At 40.5% G+C, this 27694-nt stretch overlaps 1 long non-coding RNA gene across 1 annotated transcript in view; it reads right to left on the bottom strand.

Moving 5' to 3' along the window:
• Positions 1–25398, bottom strand: part of LOC133544030 (uncharacterized) — a 91155-nt gene extending 65757 nt beyond the window's left edge. The window contains exons 1-2 of the long non-coding RNA XR_009804573.1: positions 25348–25398; positions 25131–25196 (exon numbers count right to left, since the gene is read on the bottom strand). This is a non-coding gene — a long non-coding RNA (uncharacterized LOC133544030). The remainder of the gene's footprint in view (positions 1–25130; positions 25197–25347) is intronic.
• Between the last annotated feature and the right edge of the window lie 2296 nt (positions 25399–27694).

Here is a 27694-nt window from a genome sequence, read left to right as displayed (position 1 = left end):
GCAGAGATGTATGGATAACCTGCAGATGCATTTGCAACACAACGAAATCACAAGGGTGAGTTTTGTTGATGTTGACTTATGTGCTAATCAGACATATTTGGTTGCGGCGTGACTGCCAGCTAATCGATGCTAACATGCTACGCTAATCGACGCTAACATGCTATTTACTGGCGGTGCTAAAGCAGACATGGCACAGAGATGTATGGATAACCTGCAGATGCATTTGCAACTATAAAGTCAACGAATTCACAAAGGTGAGTTTTGTTGATGTTGACTGCCAGCTAATCGATGCTAACATGCTACGCTAATCGATGCTAACATGCTATTTACCGGCGGTGCTAAAGCAGACATGGCACAGAGATGTATGGATAACTTGCAGATGCATTTGCAACTATATTACGTTTACTTCCACCCACATTTAATGCAAAAAAAACACTTACCATTCAAAGGATTTAAGTTGCTCCAGTGTCACGAGATGCGAAAGTCCTGATCGTTTGGTCCGCACATTTTACCGGCGATGCTAACGCAGCTATTCGGCCATGCTATGGCTATGAATAGCGTCAATAGCTATTCGCTCAATACCTTCAGTTTCTTCTTCAATACTTTCATACTCCAACCATCCGTTTCAATACATGCGTAATCTGTTAAATCGCTTAAATCGCTGAAATCCGAGTCTGAATCCGAGCTAATGTCGCTATATCTTGCTGTGGTATTTGCCGTTGTTTGTTTACATTGGCAACACTGTATGACGTCACAGGGAAATCGATAGTCGCATCGCAAATAGCGAAAATCAAGCACTTTTTTAGGGATATTCGGGGACCGGTAAAATAAAAATAAAAAATTAAAAAAATACAACAAGCCACTGGGAACTGATTTTTATTGTTTTTAACCCTTTTGAAATTGTGATAATGTTCCCCTTTAAGACTTTAGCTTTGGCGGCTACTTCATATGTTCGTGTGGAAACTCGTTCGGTACACCTCTGCACCGAACCGAAACCCCCGTACCGAAACGGTTCAATACACCCCTAATGTTTACTGTTGACTAATACACAAAGTACTTGTGATCGTTATGTTTTTTGTGCATACGGGTCACTTCATGAGCACATTCCATTCATACTAGACATGAATATTTATTTTGGTAATGTGAAGGACGACATAAAAAGATCGGATTTGACAAAATAATCCAAATTGGAAATCATACCCTGCAGCGTGAACGTAGCTAAAGTGGTAATTTTTTTACCCAAAATCTCTTCCAAAATAAGATAATACAGATAATGTTGTGAGTGTGTGTACAAAAATGTTTGTGTTAGCACATTTGTGCTGCAAGAATCTAATTTAGTGTCTGCAGCATGGCAACACATTTTATTCAGTAATCGCATTTTAATCACACTCATTTCTTTAATGTTGCCTGAGGGGGTGTTGAATTATTTTGCAGCTGCAATATTTTGGACAGGATGAATGTTTCACAGTCTATTTGATGTTCCTCTCCCTCTAGGTGAAATTTTAAGTGTTTTTTTTGGTGAGTGACCCACAAACGATCTTTCGGCTGTTTCCCAACGGGATGATACAAGTTGTTCAGAAACACCGTCGGGATTTTTAGCCTTGTTATTCCACAACGTTCCAGATGGTTGAAGCAATCCCGTGAGTTTACTGCAGAACGATAGAAGAGGAGCAACTTCCCCCTCATTTTAATTGAATTTCAGCTTTTTTGGGCCCCAACCTTGCAAGACCTGAAGTCCTCCATGACCTCCCTCAGGGTTAATTGCTTCTGGCAGTCAAGTAGCTGTATGGGACCACAAAGGGGGGCTGGCTTACTGTAAGGCGTGTTCAGGATTGGAGGATCTTGATTTCCCCTGGTGGATGTCTAATAGGTTCTGAAGAAGAGAGTCATGGAGGAAAACAAGAGCAGAAAGATGGCGATGAGAAGTCTCCTCCCCTGCACAACGTGAGATGAAATGGAGCCAGAGCTCAAGCCAAAACAAAATGCACAGTGGGAATTCCGCAACACTCCGGGAGAGGACTGATGGCCCTGGTGGGGGGTGTTGTGCTTGGGGGAGGTGTCAGGGTGTGTTTCCTTGTGTCCACGGGTGGTTGGCGTGACATCTTAAAGCTGATTCATGCTAATCAAGACAGCTGGGAGAGTCCTTGTTTGCCTTCAGCAATCTAAACTTTCACACTGGTGTATTTACAACAACGCACTGAGTGGAATGCGTTTGTTTTCTTTCATTTTTCCGTAGTATGATGTAGCAAAGTAACGATATAAAAACTTGATATCATGGTTATCGTGACCAAAAAAAAATCATTGTTATCACTGTATTGTTTAATGTGCTCAAAAATGCTGAAATCTTTTGACCAAGGTATTATTTTTCTAAAGTACAGTAACTAAAATAAACAGACACACTGTTAAAAAAAACACTATTTTGCATGTTTTGTGTTTTAGACTTAGTATTTTATCTGTTTTGATCGCTTAGCTTTTATTGTTTAAAATATTGGTTTGTACTGAAGCAGTTGACAAATAACACCTACTTTTAATATTTATTTTTTCTGGTGGGCATTTTGGCATCCTACTCTGTTCAGTGGTCCTTGAACGCTCCGTAAAAAAAAACCCCTCAAAATTCCTCTGAGTATAGGACAACTACTTTGTGCTATGAGAGTACAGCTTGTAGGTTCATTGTGCACAATTGAATATCTCAGTTGCTCAGACAGTAATGTGTTAGTATAAGTTCAGACTGGGGTATGTCGTTTCTTAATGGGAAAAGAGATTAATGTTTCTTGTTTTCATGTTAGCAAATCCCATAGGGGTGATGAATGGATGGTCAGCGCCTGAGAGCTGCGGCCTACCATCATGACTCCGAACTCCCTTCCCTCTGTTGCTAGATATCTCGAGATGTATGTTGTAATATGTATATGTGCTTTGCTATGGAGATTTTTTCCCACTCCAGACTGGGACCCTTAGGAGCCCAGTCTAGATTATTTTTTTTACTCATCCTTCCCCAGCGTTTACCTTTTTCCCATCTTTTATGGGGCGTCTTGTGGCGACCCATCAGCGTTCCTGTTCTGTAACCCTGTACACTGTTAGTTTTTGTCTAATCTTGAACGGGTTTGTGCTGAAAACAAAGTTTCGTTGGACTTGTGCAATGACAATAAAGACCTGTCTGTCCATCTATCTATCTATCTATCTATCTATCTAAGCCAGCGAGCTGGTGCCAATCAATCCATGAGTTTATCAGAGTGCAGTTCTCAATCCTGGTTTTTCGATCATTTTAATTTAAATAGGTAATACTTACCATCAGGAGTTTTACCGCGGATATCATCATTGCCGTTTATTGTTAATTTCTTGTTTAGTGTTGCGAAAAATGGCAGAAAAAAAATAATATACCCAATATAGGTAATTTTATTTCCAGATAAAAATATATATCACGGTTAGTATTTCTTTTTTAAAATCATATACGCACATTAAAATAATGACATTTAATTTGTCCTTTTACAAGTTAAAAAAGACGATTAAAAAAAAAATATATATATGTTTAGTCTCCAGCCCTTCTTTTCAACAGTGCATTCTAGGGCAATGTCTACAAATATGACTTTAGAAATAGAATCTGTAATTTCTCGCTGTCTGCGAGACTGTTTGTCATAGACGGTGCCTTTGAACAATGACTCTGTTAGGTTCGTTTGGTGCTTTTCTTTCAAAACTTCCTGGTTTTGGGGCAACGTTAGTATTTTTAACACTGTCTCGTTACTGTTTTTTATGTCGTGTCATTAAGTCACGGAAAAGAATAAACGTTCAAACAAACTTATCCAAACAGAGGAGTTCCTCTTCTCCCTTTTTACCCCAATTCCTTAGTTTTTTTTTTGGATGTGTCAGAGCTGTAAAGGTTTTTCGAGTGACATAAAGCAGCAGTTTTGGGGAAGTTACATTAGCCACAGCCCAGATGTTAAAATTACGTTATAAGCAATTGAGAACTATAGCGTACAATAGATATTTTTATATCGCACAACGATATACCAAGTGTCCATAAAGTCTCTTTACAAGGAATGTGAATCTCACAACAACTAACATCCTATTTCAGAATCGATTTGACACAATTCTCAATTCAAACTGATTCTTGTAATGAATTATTTGGTGTAGAAATGATAAAGCCTTTGCAAAACAGGTTTCAAAAGATCCTCTTGCCTCCTGACGTACACACAGCGGGGTAAACGCCAAGATGGCTTAAAAATATCTCCTTAAAAATGTATTCTTAAAAATCCTTAGAAGAAAAACCTTGTATCTCTAAATAAAATGGCCAAAAATATTCTTGAAATGTATCAATCCTTAGAATCGGACTAAATAACAATCACGATATGGGTGTGAATACATTTTTTTCAGCACCCATGCTCTTTGAAAAAAAAAAACATTACAAAAGGCTACTGATTAGAGATCTTAATGAATGAGATTTATTCTATTAAGTTTATATTCACTTTGAATCTGTATCTGACTAACATACGGTACATACTGATCTGAAGCAAATTATTATTGATGCCATTTTCACCATCGATGATGCTATGCTACAGCAAACAATGTGTCTTGATGTGCTTTGTGCAAAGAATGGTGCATGCCAACATAGAGGTGTATTAAATAAGGTAAATAAAAAGAGATATATCTAATTTCGATTTAACAATATATTGCACATATTTATCTTTAGATTTACTTTTGTATTAACATTTTCAAATGGTAAAAGTGTTTTATGGACAATTAGTAGTATATCGTAATATCATACAGAACGTGTTTCTGGCAATCATCATTGACTCCACATTCTACGAATGTTAAAATGTTACCTAAATCATTGCCTGTTCCCTCAAGAAAGCTTTGTTTTTTGGTCATTCTTTTTCTTTTCTTTCGTGTGTAAATGTGTCTTATTGTATACATATAACATGATCATACAAAATGGTTAATTGATTTGATTGATTATATGACCGAAATAAACTTATTTCATTCATTCATTCAAAACAAGATCACTTCATTCAATTCTTAAGGTACTTTCTTGTGGTTGTAAATCTGACCCAATCACCATTTGGCCATCTTCCGCGATTCCAGGGTAGCTAGAGTAAGAGGAAGACTCTCCCATATTTGAGCTAAATCAGTCAACGCTTGGCCTCTGACCAAACAGGCCAACCCACGGAGCAGATGGCAAGGAGAGGAACTGGACCGAGACCGCAGTGCAGATCAGACATTTGGCAAAGCAGACCTTGCAGAAGAAGGTGATGGTTACATAACACTGATCATTAGATGGATAATATGTTTGCTTATTTCGATTCATTCTGCTGCTTTGGTTCTGAAGGGACTGATCCCAGAAACATTCCTACAAACACCAGACTCAATACAAAGAAGGGCCAATGAAGTCCCCTTTCTACCAGGATGGAAGAGTTTGTCACTGTACCGGTCGGACCAGATTTATAAATTAACTTGACTCATTTTGAACAATGCGTTTAACTCCTACGTTTCATTGTGCCAAGAGCATGACAACTCTGTTGACCAATCGAAGGAGTCATAGACTTACAGATAGCAAAAAAAAAAGCTTTGGCTGAATGAGCATGTATCAAACACTTTGGTCTCCCTGGACGGATTCTCACTTATCCGCGCGGACCACACATTATCCGAGAGCAAGTGGGCAGACTACGACGGAGTCTGCTCTCTTGGTTGCTTTGTTGGGTCTGCTCCCTGTGCAGAATGTATTATTTATTGCTCATGTTTTGGTTTTTCAGTGTGTTTTACTTTTGTAGCTGTATGTAGAGATAGCACAATTGAAGTAGCAGCGGGTTGCATCAATTCTGTGCTCTTTCATGTCCTTTATGGTCTTTAATGTTTCCCAATGTGTTTTACCTTATTTGTTGTGGACTTGTTGTAGCTGCACTGCAACCACACAATCTCCCCATTGTTGGATAAATAAAGTCGGTCCTAATCTTTCCTAAATTCTTACACGTTTCATGATATAAATAAAATATAAATAATGTAAAAGTCAAACCGAAAGCACACAATGTGTGTAGTATCGTAGTTTTGATCTTTTTCAGCATTGGGGCTACTTTGTGTACATTTCGTCGTTTCTTCGCCATGACCAGCGCAAGACCAGAATACGCTAAATGGCTGACTGAATTATTGCGTTTGATTTAATGTGAACAATTTCACTGGTCCAACATAACCTGTTCAGCAATTTAATTGTTCTGATGTAGGGATGTAACGATATGAAACTTTCCTATCACGGTAATCAAAGCCAAAATGATCAGGATTATCATTAATACAGTGGGTTTTTGAATGAGCTCAAAATTTACTTATACACACACAAATATTTGGCCCAATTTATTTTGTAAAAAAATATTAAAGTTAATAGACACACTGTTAGAAAAAGACACAATTTTGCATGTTTTGCGTTTCTTATAATTGACTGACAGTGTGTTAGTATGTTATCTGCTTTAAAGGCTAAGAAGCTGTTACTGTTTTAAAGATTGGTGTGTACTCTAGCACTTTAAGATTTATTTAAATGAAAAATGCATAATAATATATTTTATTAAAATGTAATTATTTCTGGCGGGCGTTGTGGGATCCAACTCTGTTGAGAAGTCCTTGAATATAAATGGCCACTCTGTTCTTGAAGTGATATCACAAGCAAACAAATGCTAGGAGAGGGAGGAGGAATCGCACCATAGCCCAGCACAGCCGGCTCAAACAATTGGCGGGAAAACGAGCGTATTTGTAGCTGGTCATGCTCTAATTTCCCATGTATGTCTGATAGAATGGACTCTAAAGTAAGGCTCCACTTTTCAAAATGCGCTACCTCGCTGCTAATTTACATTGGATTTTCCTTATACATGTTATCGATTAGCATTAGCGCTTGGTGATTTCAACACTTCTAATTTGTTAATGAAAACTACAAACTAAGATGCATGCTAAAAACAGCCCATGTGTAATAAACACAATACTTACAGTAAGAAACATTTTGTAGAACTCAAAAGAAAATACCGGCACTTTCAACTAAATGGCAAAGACTACTTCCTGACTACGGCAACACACCCAGGACAAACTGAAATGAATGCAAACTTGCCAATGATACTCAAAAGTACACGAAAACAAGACAAGAACTGGACAGCACAGTTATTATTATCATCTCAGTTTTAAATGCTAAACAAAATAATGCTATTTTACTATTAAAGAAATAAACATGTATTACCACATGATCATTCAAAATAAAAATAAAAAAACAACTGGTACCGTTGAGTACCAGAATCGATTTCCAGAATAACGGGAATCAGGACCATATGGTACACATCTCTTGCTATGACTTTTGAACCATGACTTTCATATCAACAATACATAAATGTGGTTTTATGCTCAATGCTGTGTGATTTTTTGCTTCTAATATTTATTGCTTCTAAAGTTCCATTAGGTTTGAAATTAGCAGCAGCAAATGGTTGGGTCAGCTACATTTTAAACACTCATGCAAATGTGCAGCTTGAGTGCATGCAATCAGTATCACCAGCAGACTATAGAGAGTAAAAAAAAAATAATAATAAAAAAATCACTTTGAGGGAGCATTTTATGTGAAGCCAAATGTGTTCTGTGCTGCACCAGCAAAGGTTGCTTGCCTAATTCTTCACTTCATCCTCTTTTGTCAAGCCTTTCATCCATTGTTGTTGTCTCTATTTTACAGCTGTGCATGACTGATTGCATGCGGAGTAGGGAGGGGTTTTTTGGGTTGGGGGACAACAATGCACCACCGGTTTGGGTCTATAGATCGATGCATTCCCTCCCAGCTGCTCCGGCAGAGAAACAACATAATGGGATGGGGGATGTGTGCAGATATGAATGCAGTGACCTTAACAGCTCACTTGAGTTCACTATCACACTTTGCCTGTGTAATTGGAGCAATATCAGATTGATGGATGCCTATTCTCACTTCTATTGTGGTGTCACATGTATCACACAGCCCAATTTAAACTCATTTCTTGTTAATAGAACACAGCATCTCCTTGGTGGGGAAGAAACATAGTGATGGGGAGATGCATGCAGGGAATTAGCTCAGAGATCCACTCAATCCTGCCCTCGAACCATCTCAACTGAGAAAATGCATGCAAAACAAACCATTGACAACATGTCCTGCAGGTTAGCAGCCTACCGGGCACAAGCAACTCAAACAAAGGAAATGTATCCATAAAAATAATGACAAACCGAAAATATTGTGTTTGAAAATAACTCGATAGAGTTACCTTCGGTACACAGACATACACATTACTTGTTGTCAGCTCCGACCTCTTCGGTCCGTCACTTAAATAGGCTTGTGTGCATAAAGAACAATTTCTTCGTTCCCATTGTTACACAATGGAGAGAGAAGCAACCCGTAGTAGACACCTACAAAAGTGGGCTCGCCATGGTAAATGCTGAACAATATTATTCAATTTTTTCATAAAACCATTGTAGTTGTTTGTTAAAGGTGGGAATCTTTCGGCACCTAACCATTTGATTCTGAGTCCTGGGGTGACTCTTTGATTCAGAATCAATTTTTTATTCAACACAATTCTTGTAATGTATTATTTGGCAAGTAAACTATCATAAAACCTTTAAAAAAATAGGATACATGTTACAAAAGCTCCTCTTGGCTGCAGATGTACGACTTATATGTGCATTGAGGGCCTAAAAAATGTATTTAAAAAACGTTATTTTTACAATTTTATTTACAAAAATCCCAGAATGTTAATTTAATAAAAGAAAATAGAGCTGTTACGGATCACACACCTCCCGTCTCATTCTGCTAAGCGTACCTTGGGACACGCCCACGGGCGTTCCTCTCCGGCTGCGGTCGCGCCTCCGCGTGGCCGCAACCACTCTGCAATCAACACACCTGTCACTGATGGGAGACCTGCCTTCATAAGCTAGCGCATCTTGAATTCCAGTGCCAGAACATAGCTACTTGCACACGTACAGTAAACATCATTACGTCTACAGCAGGGGTCTCGGACAGGCAGCCTGCGGGCTGTTTGCGGCCCGCCCCTAAATGTGAAAATTTAATGTTGGTGCGGCCAGCGAGTTTTATATGAATGGCACTTTACAGCGTCAGACTTGCATACCCTCGATTTTTCCGGAAGACTCCCAACTTTCAGTGCCCCTCCAGGCATAATTATCCTCCCGAATTTTACCCAGTCAACAATATTAAGCGGGCACCGTGGAGACACTGCTTTTAGCGTCCTCTACAACCTGTAAGAACAGCGTGCCAGCCCAGCTACATGTTTTATTTGGCTTCTGTAGACGCAGTAAGCAACTACAAGACATAGTTGATCAACAACCACACAGGTCACACTGAGGGTGGCCGTATAAACAACTTTAACACTGTTACAAATATGTGCCACACTGTGAACCCACACCAACCAAGAATGACAAAAACATTTTGGGAGAACATCCGCACCGTAACACATTATAAACACAACAGAACAAATACCCAGAATCCCATGCAGCCCTAACTCTTCCGGGATACAATATACACCACCCCGCCCCCCTATTGTAGCCCGGAAGAGTTAGGGCTGCATTTGATTCTATGTATGTCTTGCAGCCACTTCCGTGGGTCTGCCGAAGCCTTATACAATATGTGATTGGGCCGGCACACTGTTTGTATGATGGATAAGCGGACGGGACGACAGGTTGTAGAGGACGCTAAAGTCAGTGCCATCACGGCATGCCCTTAATATTGTTGTCTGGGTGATAACCGGGAGAATGAATGCCCCGGGAGATTGTCGGGAGGGCCACTGATATTCGGGTGTTTCCCGGAAAGATCGCGAGAGTTGGCAAGTATGTTGCTAGGGCGGGAAAGCCATTCAAAGAAGGTGAATTTGTTAAAAAGTACATGTTGGATTTTTCTGCATCCAGTGGCTCCCAGGTAAATTGAGTTTGAGACTCCTGGTCTACAGCGTTCCGTGCCTATGTGCTTTCTTGCTTTTTATGTTCTTCCAGCAACCCGTCTTTCTTCCCTGTTGTCGAGCTGTGCGTCTCATCTTGCCGGATCCCCTCTGGGCTCTCTGCTGTCTTTCTGGATCTCGACCGCACGCCTGCCCGCTGACTACAACGTCTCACTCCAGCCTTTGACCTTCTGCCTGTCTTTGGACTTCCGAGCCTGCCTTGCCCTATCTGGACTTCCGCCTTGATTTTAATGCGCACCTTCAACACCCCCTGGTAACAACCCTCGCATACTTGTTACACAAAGTCACACCAGATTCATTTGGATTACGTACACACTTTACACACATGTTTATTTTAACAGACACGCTGCCAGCTAATGACGCCACTGTCTCCGTGCCATCTCCTTCTCCCACTGTACCGTTACAAGATCTAACCCCAACTCCAACCCAATCCCAGTTTTACGATACTTAGGATAAAAACATACTAAGTAATAGAGGAGACATACAAATACAATTCTCTAAAGTACAATACAAAAAAATACAAGCAACAGTATAAATAATAATAATAATAATAATATCAATTAAAGCGGAGAGCAGCGTTAAAGGACCCTTGCCCCGCTTGCACCGTAGAATATATGCTAGTCGGCAGGCCCGTATGATGCATGCGGTTAAGTCCTTCCTGATGCCCTGACACACCACCAAAAATTTCAGGAGGGTCAGAGCATGTGCAAGAAAGTGTCATATTTTACCACAAGGCACCACCATGACCCACCATAAGAACATTTCAGAAGGATTGGAACATGTGGAAGGACGTTGTGACAGTTATACATTTTCACCACTGGGGGGAAATATTGGCACCACAGTAGTAATGCAGTAGCGGTCCCCTCCAAAACCCTGACCCACCATCAGAAATTTCAGAAATATCGGAGCATGTGTAAGGAACTTATGTCAGTTATAGCATTCCACCACAAGGGGGCAATAAAGGCGCGTCAGTCGTCGTTCAGTTGCATCCCACTCAACACCCCAACCCACCATAAAACATTTCAGGAAGATCAGAGCACGTGTAAGGCTGTTATTAATTTCTATCACAAAAGGGCGATAATGGCGCCCCTGCAGTAATGCAGTTGCATTTCACCCAATACTCCGACCCACCAACAAAATTTTCAGGAAGACTGTAGCAAGTTATGAATGTTGTAGATTTTCACCAAAAAGGGTCAATAAAGGCGCCGCAATAGTCATGCAGTTGCGAGCCACCCAACACCCCAACCAACTGTCAAAAATTTCAGGAAGATTGGAGGATGTGTAAGGAAGTTATTACTTTCACAGATTTTTCACCACAAGAGGGCGATAAAGGCACCACAGTAGTTATGCAGTTGCATCCCACCCAACACCTAGACCCAAATTTAAATTTTTGGGACACCAAACATATTACAATTTTCTGACACACCTTCAAAATATGGGGACTTTCCATGCATGTTAAGGGCCTCAAAAAGGCGTCCAAACGTATAGAAGAGAAAACAGCAATTTCAATAGTGCCCTTGCACGGCCCCTGTGGAGCTTGCTGCCACTGCTTTTTAATCCAAAAATGTTAGTCTTAAAAAAAAATTATAATAATAAAAATAAGGAAATGCCAAAAATACCAAATTTGATTGTATTTTTCAAAAAATAATTCCCCAAAATCAGGCATCCCTTTAAGAATGGAATAAAAAATTCTGAATTTGGATTGTAATCAATTTTTTTTGTACTACATGCGATTGTAATGTTTTTCCAACAATATTTTTTATCCAAAAGTTAGTTTTTCTTTTTAAAAAGCATGTTACGTGTTAAAATTGTGGTGTTTTGGGTTAAATCGATTTCAAATAATTTCAATGGGCTGGTTTAAAATATGAGTGTTGTGAGTTATGAACTTGGTTGTGAAACGCGATAGCAATGGTTCGTAAGTTGAGCTATGCATTTGTGACATCACTATTGGCAATGTATGCTACAGTAGACGTTGGTGGTGCTTAGGACTGGGCGATATGGCCTTTTATTAATATCTCGATATTTTTAGGCCATGTCACGAATCACGATATACAGCTCGATATTTTGCCTTAGCCTTGAATGAACACTTGATGCATGTAATCACAGCAGTATGATGATTCTATGTGTCTACATCAAAACATTCTTGTTCATACTGCATTAATATATGCTAATTTTAAACATTTATGCAGAGAGGGAAATCAAAACTAAGTCAATTTACCAAAACTGTATTTATTAAACAGTTATTAAGCAGTGGCACAAACATTCATGTAATTTTCAAAACAGAAAGTGCAAGATTGTCAGACATTTTAAAACAAGCTATTAGTGCACTTTTGTGCATGATGTCACTAAGATGACGTATCAAAACAACACTAAATTAAAGTGAACTTTTTGTACAGAGCACCTCTACTGTACAATAGTTTAAAACATATAAAGTGCACTTTCGTGCATGATGTCACTAAGATGATGTATCACAAAAACACTAAATTAAAGTGCACTTTTTGAACGGAACGCTACTACAATAGTTTAAAACATGTAAAGTGCATTTTTGTGCATGATGTCACACAAGCTATTTCAACAACTGTCAAATAAAATGAGCTGCAGAAAAGGAAAACAAATAGTGTATGTTTTTCGCTAAGTGGTAAGTTACTGTTACTGACGTTATGTCCTTCTGTTGTTGACTATATTTTTCATACGGTGTTGATGTGGAAATGGTTGCTTGGGCATTTTGTTGGGTGTGGCACCGGCCGAGATGTTGGCATGCGGAGTTTCAAGCACTTTTCATTCTCTAGCAGGTGACTTTTCAAATGGTGCTACAAATTAGCAGTGGTGCTACTTTTTGTAGCAACGCTTTTGCCGCATACTTGTAAAACATCTTCCCACTTAAAGCCAAACCACCGCAAGACGATGGACCCTGTGCTGTTTTTCCTGGGAATTGATTATTCCTTCATTTGTTACTAGATCCGCACCTTCTTTCTCTCGTATTACCACTCGCACCGCTCCGTTAGCACCTGCCACTGCCAACGTTACCCATGTCGCTACCTCTTTGCTCTGAGAGGGCGTGTGACGTCGCACGCGCGTCAGTATGTGACGAATGTAAGAAGGTGCGCTTGTTCTATGTCTCTGTGAGAAGCAGATACAAGAAAGAGTAATAATAGCCTGTAATGTAATGCCCGTAGCTAAAAGTAACTGTGTGAGGACATATACTCGAATATTACGATAGTTATTTTCTATATTGCACAGAGACAAACCCGCGATATATCGAGTATATTCGATATATCGCTCAACCCTAGTAGTGTTCTTACATTTTGTCACTGCAAGGAATCATGCGCTTCTACTTCCTCATAGCGAGCAATGCACAAGCACTTAAGTAATTACGTTTGCTTCCCTGAATAATGAAGGGCTAAAGTAGCGTGAAGTAGAAAAGTCACTGATGAAAGCAAGACTAAGTATTGGCGTCTTTGTGCAGAACTCTTGACCAGCAAGTGGCACTCAGTCATGTGAGATATGTCGTGTTAACACTGACCCTTTTCCTCCATCACCTATCATTGGAAGCAGCTGTGCATCACAAGACAACCAAACAGCTGACAGGACCAAGCAGCACATTTGCAAAAAGGGTTTGTGGCCAGGAAGTTCTCAAATTCATCCGCTAACGGTCCCGGTAAGTATCCAATCACAGGACGCGTAAAGGTCACGTTCAACGTGAGGCCATCTGGAAAGCCTTACTGACAACAACTCGTGATCTGATTGGCTATAGCAACTGTCTATCACCGGTATGTGCTCGTTCACTGATGCCTGCATTGTGGATTTTGAAGGCGTCTGGCAGATTTGGTACAGCATGGCAACATAAACTAGCTAAATTCTGATTGGACAAAAACTACAACTAAAATTAACACTACTGGAATGAGCATACTATGACATCAAGAGAATATGAATAATTTTAGATATTTAGGGAAAGTAAATTAAAAAAAAGATTGTATCTTTAATTATGATCATGATTTGGGGTTATGGGCTTCACGGTGGCAGAGGGGTTAGTGCGTCTGCCTCACAATACGAAGGTCCTGCAGTCCTGGGTTCAAATCCAGGCTCGGGATCTTTCTGTGTGGAGTTTGCATGTTCTCCCCGTGAATGCGTGGGTTCCCTCCGGGTACTCCGGCTTCCTCCCACTTCCAAAGACATGCACCTGGGGATAGGTTGATTGGCAACACTAAATTGGCCCTAGTGTGTGAATGTGAGTGTGAATGTTGTCTGTCTATCTGTGTTGGCCCTGCGATGAGGTGGCGACTTGTCCAGGGTGTACCCTGCCTTCCGCCCGATTGTAGCTGAGATAGGCGCCAGCGCCCCCCGCGACCCCAAAATGGAATAAGCGGTAGAAATGGATGGATGGATGGATTTGGGGTTATGTTAGGCCAGCATAGAAGGCCTTGCTGGCCCTAACTGCCCACCACTGTTAAAATCGTAAAAAAATGAATAAAAATTAAAAAATGACGTGTGTTCTTGTCTCTTATAATGATTGTGACTGATAGGCAAAATTGAAAAAAAAGTGCAGGTTTCATGCTTGTCTCCGAGCGCTTAGATCAGAGATTTTACATGAAAGCTGATATAATCTATGTTTTTTTGGCTGATATCAATTGAATCGGGACACCTCAGCCTATTACAAGGCAGAGTCATTAGAACACAGCTGCAGTATCTGGATGTTTCAAGACTTTATCTTTACTTGATCAAATCCAAATGAAACTTGATATGACACATCCAGCATGGATTACACATCAAATATTTGGTTGATGTAAGTTTTTTTTTATTTAGTTTACTCATTTTATCTTATCTACGCATGGATTTATAACATAATGTAATAGGAGAATTCTTTGTCGAACCTCTATTATCTGCTTTTATGTGCAGGAACTCCTGTCATGGGTCCCATTTGTTTCCACACCTCCCAAAGTACAATAGCCACAGGAAACCTGCCTGTGTTGCACATTAACGGTAAAAAAAGCAAAAATAGAAATGATGCAATCTGCCTTTCCCAAGTGATGAAAGAACACCAGCTATGTCTCTCGTCTTAGCACGACACATTTTTGAGGCTTCGGTCTGGGTGGAGTAAGTTTCAGATGTTCTACATATTGCAAAACTCCCTCATGAGTCTAATATGAGCGATGGAAGGAGGCTTAAAGGGCCAGAATGCTGTCGCACAGGCATTTATCATAAATGTGGTATTGGTAGATTGGAAATACACCATATGTATTTGTGGAAAACAAAGTTGTGCCTCGCATTTCTTTTTCAGCCTGACATGCTAATACATCTCAGACCTCATGTATGTGATGAGGTCACTGCATTAAGTGTCAGCTTTCAGCGTATGGGGAACTCAGCAAGCATGCTTGGCATGCATATGGAAATGAAACCTTATGTTCTTCTATTGCCCTATTATCCTTTTACATTACATTAAACAGATGTACCTAATAAAGTAGGCATTCATAAATTTGGATTGACCATCCATTCATGTAATGCTTGTCCTCATTACACCTTGGACTGGTTTGGACTGATACTTTGTATGAAATTGGAATGCAATCGTGAAGGAAAGACAAATACAATCCACACCCAGGAAACTACTAAGCGCAAGTTCCAAGTGGATGCAACCCAAAGCCCATTCATGAAAAACATGTGACTCCATGCTTGCCTTTTGTTAACAAGAGGAAACAAGAAAACCTAATGTCTGCAGCGTGGCTGAGAGGCGGGCCTTAAATAATCTGCACCTGCACAATCATGACAACGTCAGGCTTTTTCCAGAAAAAGAATAAAACATTTTCGATAGACGGGAAACTCCTGAGCTGAATGAATAAAAATAACCACAAAGGCCCAGTCCGCAACTATTTCCCGTCATAATTGAAAAATAATCAGTCACTTAAAAGGGGCTTGTTTTTCATTACAGTGTTGACACAACCAAATTAGTTTCGGAAGTCTTTGGTGGTGACAGATTACGGTGGAAATCTTTGGGCACCTCATGATTTGATTACGATTCAGGGGCTATGATTCACTTATAAATACATTTATTATTACTAGGGGTTTAACGGTTTTGTATATACCGGTATTTCGGTTAGAAAGTCTTAACACTAATACCGTGACACGTGACGGTTTTAAACAAAAACTTGGTGTGTAGATTTTTACTGCTGCTTTAGCGTTGGCCGGGTCTGAAAACAATCTACATCTACCAGAATCAAATGCACAGCGCCGGACTGGCAAGGGGAGGGCTCGGAATGCCGTAAGCAGGAAGTGAAGTGCGTTCATAGTAGATGAGGAGTATTGTTGTTTTCAGGCATTTTATCAAAATCTGTCCATAACTTTCTGAGTTATGTTGCTAACAAACAGGCAAACAAACCTGGCAAAGACATAACCTCTTTGGCGGAGGTAAGAAAGTCTGCATTCTCCAAAGCAAAGCGCACGGCATTTGTCTCGGGCGTTCCCAAGGCGACACAGCCAGCCAGTCGCAGCACACAGACGGAAATCACAAAAAAAAACAGTAAATCGCGGGAAATAAGATAAACTGAAAACTTCTTGATGAATCCGCAATCCATCCATCCATTTTTTCCACCACCTTGTCTCTCTTCATGTTGCAGGGGAGGCTGGAGTCTATCGAGCTGTGCTCAGTCAGAAGGCAGGATACACCCTGGACAAGTCGCCACCTCACAAACCATCACCCAGAAAAGAGATTTCAATCAAAATTCATTTATTTAGCCCTTAATCACAAGTGTCTCAAAGGGATGCACAAGCCACAACGACATCCTCGGCTCAGATCCAACATCAGGGTAAGAGAAAACACAACCCAATTGGAACAACGAGAAACCTTGGAAGGGACTGCAGATATTTGAAGCTAACTAATCCAAACATCAGATTGCGAGGTATTTACATTAGTAAAAGTTAAAAATTGTTTGTTAACTTTTCTTAGAAACAGCATATTCCAGAATGATATAAACAAGTCCAATGCAGAGGACGTGTAAAATTTGAAAGAGAATAAAGTGAACATTATTGTTTCACACTGAAAATTTACATTGCCACTTTGAAGACGCTCAATGTGCGTTTTTGTAATATTTGCTTGAAACAGTGGACGTTCTCGTACGATTCTTTGCACTAAAAAAATACATGTTTGTAGTAATAAATATGAGCATAACATTTTGGCATTATGTTTGTGTTCAATTACAGTAGGTATGTTTTTCCTAAACATTTATACCACTTCATTTTACACACGGGCATTTTTAGGTCTATTTTTTGGACATTTACCACAATAATCTCCTACTGTGGCCTTGACACCGTGATAATATCGTAACGTGGGATTTTACATTCGTAATTATGACTATACAGTATTTTGATAGTTTATTGAATATTAGTATTATTAAATATTCTAAAGGTATTACATTTAATTATTAATAATATGTCTTCAAAGCTTTAGCGACTGACAAATGCAGTATTGCATCATTTCCGTATTTTGGATTTAGTGCACGTTGCATGGATAGACATATTGAAACTGTTTCTATTGGGCATTGTACTTGTTTTTAAGTTGTTTTTGCTGAAACATGTTGAACATTGTTTCGAGCTACTACATGTTTTTTGTTAATATATGTAAGTAATTTATTTTCAATTGTGATGTGTGACTGTGTTTCTTTTGTTTTCATATGTATTTCTGTAACCTTGTTTTGCTGTCCTTTTGGCCAGGTCACTCTTGGAAAATAGATGTTAATCTCAATAAGGTTTTAGCTGGTTAAATAAAGGATATTGATTGATTGAGCTTTCTTGCCTTCTAAAACCTCCGAAAGTTTAGGCACTTTGGCCCATAAACTTGCGTCTCAAAGACATGTGTCATCTATCCGTTCATTCATATCTATGGCTGACAGACGTCCAAATCGGCCGTTTTTGTCAAATCCGATCTTTTTATGTTGTGGTTTGTATTAAAAAAAGAACGCAATGTCTAATGTGCACGCAATCTGACCCGCATGCAGTCAAGACATGATGTCATGACATCACATGTGGTGCAGTGTAGGTCTCAGTCCTGCCGCAATTTAAGTCAACATTTTCTGAACCTAATTATTGCACATAAAAGATTAGGAAGGAAGTGAGCAAGCATTTTGGCTCTCGCAGTTTGTGTGGCATTTTTGTGGGCGAGCAGTCAGAGCCAGGAGAGGCGGGACATTGACGTGAGTTTCTAAAAACTTTATTTTCGCTTGTTTTCTGCTCATTTGTCAACTTTTTATTTTGGTGAATTTGAATTATGACGCTTATCACTTTTTGATGACTCAATACGCAACTTGATCGTTCAGACTGTAGTTGCAACGGATACATATCTGATTTGTATCCACATACGAAAAGAGGCATTGACTATGTCTAGCATTAAAACATTACAGTTGGTACAAAATGCGGCTGCTAGACAACAAGAAGGTTTTATCATATTACGCCTATATTGTATATACATTTATAAACCTCAATACATAAATACCTATACTGACTCACCTGCACTGGCTTCCACTGCATTTAAGATACAAATTTAAAGGTTTACTATCAATCAATCAATCAATGTTTATTTATATAGCCCCAAATCACAAATGTCTCAAAGGACTGAACAAATCATTTCGACTACAACATCCTCGGAAGAACCCACAAAAGGGCAAGGAAAACTCACACCCAGTGGGCAGGGAGAATTCACATCCAGTGGGACGCCAGTGACAATGCTGACTATGAGAAACCTTGGAGAGGACCTCAGATGTGGGCAACCCCCCCCTCTAGGGCACCAAAAGCAATGGATGTCGAGCGGGTCTAACATGATACTGTGAAAGTTCAATCCATAGTGGCTCCAGCAGCGAGAGTCCCGTCCACAGGAAACCGTGTCAAGCGGAGGCGGATCAGCAGCGTAGAGATGTCCCCAACCGATACGCAGGCGAGCGGTCCATCCTGGGTCCCGACGAGCGGTCCATCCTGGATCTCGACTCTGGACAGCCAGTACTTCATCCATGGTCATCGGACCGGACCCCCTCCACAAGGGAGGGGGGGACATAGGAGAAAAAAGAAAAGAAGCGGCAGATCAACTGGTCTAAAAAGGAGGTCTATTTAAAGGCTGGAGTATACAGATGAGTTTTAAGGTGAGACTTAAATGCTTCTACTGAGGTAGCATCTCGAACTGTTACCGGGAGGGCATTCCAGAGTACTGGAGCCCGAACGGGAAACGCTCTATAGCCCGCAGACTTTTTTGGGGCTCTAGGAATCACTAATAAGCCGGAGTCTTTTGAACGCAGATTTCTTGCCGGGACATATGGTACAATACAATCGGCAAGATAGGATGGAGCTGGACCGTGTAGTATTTTATACGTAAGTAGCAAAACCTTAAAGTCACATTTTAAGTGCACAGGAAGCCAGTGCAGGTGAGCCAGTACAGGCGTAATATGATCAAACTTTCTTGTTCTTGTCAAAAGTCTAGCAGCCGCATTTTGTACCAACTGTAATCTTTTAATGCTAGACATGGGGAGACCAGAAAATAATACGTTACAGTAATCGAGACGAGACGTAACAAACACATGGATAATGATCTCGGCGTTTTTAGTGGACATAATGGAGCGAATTTTAGCGATACGTATAAAACATTTAACGGTCTAGCGCCATCCTATCATGCGGATTGGATTGTACCATAAGTACCGGTCGGAAATCTGCGTTCTAAGAACTCCGGCTTATTAGTGATTCTCAGAGCCCAAAATAAGTCTGCGGGCAATAGAGCGCATTCTATTCAGGCTCCAGTACTCTGGAATGCTCCACCGGTAACAGTGAGAGATGCTACCTCAGTAGAAGTATTTAGGTCCCATCTTAAAACCTATTTTTATACTCTAGCCTTCCAAAAGACCCCCCTTTTAGGCCAGTTGATCTGCCGTCTCTTTTCTGGTTTCCCCCCCTCCCCTGCGTAGAGAGGTTATCAGGCGGCGTTCGCTGTTGAAAGTGGACCACTCTTCTGTGCATCAATTAGGGACGTCTTTGTGCTGCTGACTTGTCTCCACTCAAGATGATCCCCTGCTGGCCCCACTATGGACTGGACTCTCACATTATTAACTAGATCCACTCGACATCCATTGCACCGGTCGTCCAGGCGGTGGGGGGTGCCCACACCTGCGGTCCCCTTCAAAGTTTCTCATTGTATCCCACTGGGTTGAGTTTTTTTCTTGCCATGATGTGGAATCTGAGCCGAGGATGTCGTTGTGGCTTGTGCAGCCCTTTGAGACACTTGTGGTTAACTCTTCTATAAATAAACTTTGATTGATCGGTCGGATTTGAAAAATTCGGAATTGCAGTGTTCATGCTGCCATGAAAAAATACGATACAGGTCGCATGTGGGCAAAAAAAATCGGACTTGACCTGCAGTGTGAACAAGACCTTGGTGTCATCTTCCGCCCATTTTCCCAATGTGACAGTAAAACATTTCACAACCTGCCATATCATAGTATAATGTTGACAAAATACAAGCACACTAAATATTAAAAACATTTTCCTATACATGTGTTAATTTAATTAGCAAAACCATTTGGTCAAAGGCAGTGGTGTGCTGTCAGGGCCAGCAAGGCCTTCTCTGCTGGCCTGTCATAACCAGAAATCATGATCATAATTAAAGACAAAAGTACTTTATTTACTTACCCTAAATATCTAAAAGTATTCATATTCTCTTCATGTCATATTATGCTCTTTCCAGTGCTGTTGTTTTTAGGTTGTAGAATGTTTAGCCAATCAGAATTCAGCTAGCTTATGTTGCCATGCTGTACCAAATCTGCCCGAAGCCTTCAGAATCAACAATGCGGGCGTCTCGTGCACTGTAAGTGAACGGGCACATACAGTTGATAGACATTTGCAATAGCCAATCAAATCACGAGTTGTTGTCAGTGAGGCCTTCTAGATGGCCTAAGGCAGATATACATTGAGATGTTATGAGCCAGGAACATAAGAACTACATTACCCAGGATGCCACAGTAGTGAAGAGCATGCGCAATAGCCCCGTATAGCCAGCAGAACGTTTTTGATGAGTACCATGAGAAGTAAACTTTAAGAAGTCAGCCAACACGCCTCGTCTGCATATTTTAAACATTAAACAAGATTAAACAAGACAACACATATATTTGAAAGGCCGTTTTCAAGAAGGATATTTAAAGAGAAACAACATCTTGTGAGATGATGTCGGTCAACCCTGGAAGCTCGAATGGGTTCTACAGATTGTGAGTTCAGATGTTTTATTTCTTTATTTTTTTCACGTTTAATATGTTTTTTGCAATTTTTATTTTGACAGTACAACATAAGATATGTTATAATTGCTGATGTGGGTTTATTGATATTTAAATGCGCCAGAAAATAAATGGGTTATGGTAAATAGTGGTTAGAGTGTCCGTCCTGAGATCAGTGGGTTGGTCATACCAAAGACTATAAAAATGGGACCCATTACATCCCCGCTTGGCACTAAGCATCAAGGGTTGGAATTGTGGGTTAAATCACCAAAAATGATTCCCGGGCGCAGCCAGCACTGCTGCTCACTGCTCCCCTCACCTCCCAGGAGGTGATCAAGGGTGATGGGTCAAATGCAGAGAATAATTCATCATTGGTACTTTACCTTTTTAACTTTAAATGGGTTATACTTGTATATAGGGATGGGCAATGTATCGATATACTCGATATATCGCGGGTTCGTCAATGTGCAATATAGAAAATGACTATGTCGTGATATTCGACTGTACATTCTCACACAGTTGCTTTTAGCTGCTGGCATTACACTACAGGCTCTTCCCACTCTTCGTTGTCTCTCCTTCTCAGAGACAGCAAGCGCATCTTCTTACATACGTCACACACATATGTAAATGCCCTCGCAAAGCAGAGAGGTAGCAGCATGGGTAGCGTTAGCTGTGGTGCGAGTGGTAATATGAGAGAAAGAAGATGCGAATCTGGTATCAAATGAAGGAAGAATTAATTCCCAAGAAAAACAGCAGGGGGTGCATCATCCGGTGGTGGTTTGGCTTAAAGTGGGAATATGTCGAACAGAACATCGTAATTTGTCAAGTGTGGGGTAAAAGAGTTGCTAAAAAAAGTAGCATTACTGCTGATACGTATCATCATTTGAAAAGCCACCTGCTGTAGAATGAAGAGTGATCACTCCGCATGTCAAGATCTCCGTTCGGTGCCACACCAACAAAATGCAGAGTAAACCATTTCCACATCAACACCGTAGGAAAAAAATAGTCAACAACATAAGGAGATGACGTCCGCAGTAACCTACCGCATAGCGATTTGATTTCCTAATATGCAGCTCATTTTTGTTTGACAGTATTTGAAATATCTTGTGTGACATCATGCACAGAAGTGCACTTTATTTGTTTTAAAGTATTGTAGTTACGTTCTGTACAAAAAGTGCCCTTTACATGTCACTCAGATGACATGTTTTGACATGTCATCTGAGTGACATAATGCACATAAGTGCACTAATAGCTTGTTTTAAAATGTCTCTGACAATCTTGCACTTTATGTTTTGAAACAACATGAATGTCTGTGCCACTGCTTAATAACTGTTTATAAATACAGTTTTGGTCAATTGACTTACCGTATTTCCTTGAATTGCGGCCGGAGCGCTAATTAATTTAAAACTTCTTCTCACTCCGGCGCTTACCAAAGGCATGCGGTAAAAGCAAGCATGCGCTAATTATTTCAAAACCTCTTCTCACTACGGCACTTACCAAAGGCATGCGGTAAATTTATGTCTGCGCTTAAAAATTTGAGTGTGATGTAAGGATACCATCATGAAAAGCACATTTAATTAAAAAAAATGTTATTATGGTCTTACTTTTACTTATAAATGAAGTCCATGCGCAGCTCCTTCTAATCAAAAGCATCAATAACTTGTTTATAGAAGTATTCCTTATCTTTGTTCAGTTTTAAAAGTCTTTCTGTCTCAATGGAGATCTTCCTTTATTACCTCCTGCTTCGATTGAAAGTCCAGTTTAGAAAACTGTTTTATTTTAGATATGTAATCCTCCGTGTTAAAAGTGCAAGCGAGAGTAAAAAATAAACACACGCTGCTCACTCTTGCTGGTCCAGTTCATGATCGGTAGGTGTGTAGCCATAGCGTGCTCTCGTTTGGGTTTCTCCCGACGTGCAGACCGCTGCTATCAGTTAGCTCGGCTCCTCACATGTAGTGCGGGCGACGACAGAATTATCCACGGACAACTCCCCCCTCTCGTTCAGCTCCGTGAGTGATCTCTTTATCCCACCGCTGCCACCATGAAGTGTTATTGTATAAATAATACACAGGGTATTTATGATTGGAACATGTTTTATTTCAGCCCAGTTGTTTACATAGCCAGCATAGGAGTAGTGGTGTTACATCCTAAAAGGTCCATCGTGCACCCCCCGCGTCATATCCGTTCCCAGCACATATCACTACACTTGTTGTCACTTCTTCTGCAGCCGAGAAGTCGCAAGAAGGATCACTAGCCCCCTCTACTACCAGGAGGCGGGAGTCATTTAATGACTCATATTTGACACAGGAGGTACGGTGTATTAACAAAACATAGCTGCTTACTGTTCTTTTTAGCATACCGGTATACAATAGCTTGGACCTTAAATGATAAATGGGTTGTACTTGTATAGCGCTTTTCTACCTTCAAGGTACTCAAAGCGCTTTGACACTACTTCCACATTAACCCCTTCACACACACATTCACACACTGATTGAGGGAGCTGCCATGCAAGGCAATGGGTTGTACTTGTATAGCGCTTTTCTACCTTCAAGGTACTCAAAGCGCTTTGACACTACTTCCACATTTACCCATTCACACACACATTCACACAGTGATGGAGGGAGCTGCCATGCAAGGCAATGGGTTGTACTTGTATAGCGCTTTTCTACCTTCAAGGTACTCAAAGCGCTTTGACACTACTTCCACATTTACCCATTCACACACACATTTACACACTGATGGAGGGAGCTGCCATGCAAGGCAATGGGTTGTACTTGTATAGCGCTTTTCTACCTTCAAGGTACTCAAAGCGCTTTGACACTACTTCCACATTTACCCATTCACACACACATTCACACACTGATGGAGGGAGCTGCCATGCAAGGCGCCCACCAGCACCCATCAGGAGCAAGGGTGAAGTGTTTTGCTCAAGGACACAACGGACGTGACGAGGTTGGTACTAGGTCTGTCTATGCTGTCTTGGATCCGCTTGAACTGAACTCTCGCGGCTGGGTTGGAGCCACTATGGATTGAACTTTCACAGTATCATGTTGGACCCGCTCGACATCCGTTGCTTTCGGTCCCCAAGAGGGGGGGGGTTGCCCACATCTGAGGTCCTCTCAGTCAGCATTCTCCCTGCCCACTGGGTGTGAGTTTTTCTTGCCCTTTTGTGGGTTCTTCCGAGGATGTTGTAGTCGTAATGATTTGTGCAGTCCTTTGAGACATTTGTGACTTGGGGCTATATGAATAAACATTCATTGATTGATTGATTGATATGTGGGATTTGAACGAGGGCCCCTCGGGTTGCGCACGGCCACTCTGCCACGCCGTCCCTATAAATCCTACTGAATAGCTCTTAATCTTCTTCCTTTTATGCGATTTCAAATTACCGGTATTGAAATCAGCTTCCTTCATTTTGAAAATGACAGGGAAAGTGTCACTCGTGACGTCACGAGTTTGACCCGGCGGTTATTCAAGGCAGGCGCATACTATACGCCCGGCGGCAATTCAAGGAAACACGGTAGTTGTGATTTCCCTCTCTGCATGAAAGTTTAAAATGAGCATATATTTACGCAGTATGAACAAGAATGTTTTGATGTAGACACATAGAATCATCATACTGCTGTGATTATATGCATCGTGTGTTATTTCAAGGCTAAGGCAAAACATCGAGATATATTTCGTGTATCGCGATATGGCCTAAAAATAACGTGTATTGTAATTCACCTCACTTCCAAGAGCTATGATAACATGCAGTAAAAGTCAATGAATGCATCACACATCATGTGGTTAAGATACAGCTGTTTGTAATTTAACATTTGGCCAGCAGGTGGTGTTTGGGGCCGAAGCGGGGAGAAATTCTCGAACAAATTGGCTCAAACTTCAAATCGTCATGAGGCTTCATCTGACCATCGCTACTTTGTACTTCCATCCCCAAAGGAAAGGACTTTAACCTTACCTTAGTTAGTATCATCCTCCATGTTGACTTGTTTGCGTCTGAGTGACGTGGCGGCAGAAAATTCACCTACACAAAAACAAATCCCCACTTGACATGAACTCCTATATTTCTTCCCTATCGTCATTTTTAGAATGTTACTAACTTACTAACACTAATAACGTCATTTCCCCATCTTTTCTTGCTGTTAAAAACCAAGGGAAATATTCACAATTCTTACCTGTAATGTAGTGTTCTCTGAAGCCAAACACTTCCGGCTTGATTAACATACTTTTCGCGGGCTGTGTTAATCACGTGACTGCAGTGTCACGTGACATAAGATGCAAAATGACCATCATTGTCATTGTGCAAGTTTTGCAATTAATTTATAAATAATTCATCATAATAAATTATTAATTATCCATCCATCCATTTTCTACCGCTTATTCACTTTGGGGTCGCAGGGGCGCTGGCACCTATCTCAGCTAAAATCGGGCGGAAGGCGGGTTACACCCTGGACAAGTCACCTTTCACAGTTAATATTATTTATAATTATTTATAAATTAATAGTCTGGCATATTGGGTCTATTTATACAAGAAGAAAATAGATTAGTGTTTAGTATTCACACACAGTAGGATGAGCCTGTGATTTATATATTAGATATGGATCAATTAACGGCTCCTTAAAAGAGCCGTTCAAAAGTATGCGCCTGTCTTGAATTACTGCCACGCTTCCCAAAATAATTAGCGCATGCTTAGTATTACCGCCTGCTCAAACTCGTGACATCACGAGGGACACTTCCCCTGTCATCATTTTCAAAATGGAGGAGGCTGATTTCAATACCGGTAAGCAGAACAGTAAATAGCTATGTTTTATTAATATACCTGTGGAGCCGACAGACACTCAGGGCACGATGGCGGCGAGGAGACGGCGAACGAGCGAAGAGATGGCGCGGAAGAGCAACCTGTACTGAGGTTTTATTGAAAAAAACAAAACAAAGTCAAACTGCTCAAGCCATGTCCTTCCTTGGTGGTCCTGGGAACCCGCAGGACGACGGCTTGAGACCGTCACAATACCGTAGCTGCGTCTGTCAAATGTGAGTCATTGAATAACTCCCGACTCCTGGTGGTAGAGGGCGCTAATGATCCTTCTTGCGACTACTCGGCTGAAGAAGTGAAATGAGTGATGTGATATGTGCTGAAGGAGGTAATAAAAGGAAGATCTCCATCAAGACAGAGAGACTTTTAAAACTGAAGAAAGGTAAGGAATACTTCTATAAACAAGTTATCAATGCTTTTGATCAGAAGGAGCTGGCATGGACTTCATTTATAAGTAAAGGTAAGACCCAGTTTTTTTTTTAAATTATTATTAAATGTGCTTTTCATGATGGTATCCTTACATCACACTCAAATTTTTACTGCATGCCTTTGGTAAATGCCGGAGTGAGAAGAGGTTTTAAAATTATTAGCGCATGCTTACTTTTAACGCATGCCTTTGGTAAGCACAGGAGTGAGAAGAGGTTTTAGAAAAATTAGCGCATGCTTACTTTTACCGCATGCCTTTGGTAAGCGCAGGAGTGAGAAGAGGTTTTGAATTAATTAGCGCCCCGGCTGCAATTCAAGGAAATAGGGTAGTTTTAATGAAACAATCACTGGTATAAGTTTTACGATAAAATGTGGATCAGAATATTTTAAAATGTACACAATTATTGGTTGGAATTATTCAGAAATGTATTTTGTTTTCAGTGTAAACATCTTCCTCTTTTCTTTCCATTCAAATGGCATCCTGGCCAAATGCCTGAACCACCTCATATGGGTCCTCTCGATGTGGAGGAGCAGCGGCTTTACTTTGAGCTCCTCCCGGAAGACACCCGAACGGGAAATGTTACAGGCACGTCCGACCGGTAGGAGGCCAAGACGAAGACCCAGGACACGTTGGGAAGACTATGCCTCCCGGCTGGACTGGGAACGCCTCGGGATCCCCCGGGAGGAGCTGGACGACGTGGCTGGGGAGAGGGAAGTCTGGGTTTCCCTGCTTAGGCTGCTGCCCCCGCGACCAGACCTCGGAAGAAGATGGATGGAGAGTGTAAACATTTTTTAAAAAGTAGTGCCATATCCCAGTACTTTGACCGTGGCTTTAATATTTTGACCTAAAAACAGAACCTTTGTAGCACAAAAGTATTTTAACAATACAAAAAAAAAAATACAAGTATTTATAGGTATTTGGGACAAAAAAAGTGAAAAAGCAAAAAGCTTGAATTGCTTTACGTTTTAGAATAAAACTGAAAAAGTGAATCAAAAAGTTTATATAAAAAAATTTAATTCTTTTTATTTTTAAGAGAATCCAAATGCTACATTTCCTTTGAGCCAATTTTGTAGTCCAGCATTAGCATGTGCATAAAAAGAAACAGCTCCTAAACAAACTGCAACTGCGAATAATTTCTCGTTTACTAAACAAAAGGAACCGTTCAAAAGACTATGTATTTTCTGCGTACGGTAGTTTATTTACAATTCACTTCCTGTGTCACCGTTTTACCAAGTAAGAAAATAACTGGAAAATGTATCAATAATTTGAAATATGTGTAATA

The sequence above is a fragment of the Nerophis ophidion genome, linkage group LG27 (genome assembly GCF_033978795.1).
Source record: "Nerophis ophidion isolate RoL-2023_Sa linkage group LG27, RoL_Noph_v1.0, whole genome shotgun sequence".
NCBI classification, from domain to species: Eukaryota; Metazoa; Chordata; class Actinopteri; order Syngnathiformes; family Syngnathidae; genus Nerophis; species Nerophis ophidion.
The sequence above is the reverse complement of the archived record's forward strand: the minus strand, read 5'-3'. Positions and strand labels throughout refer to the sequence as shown.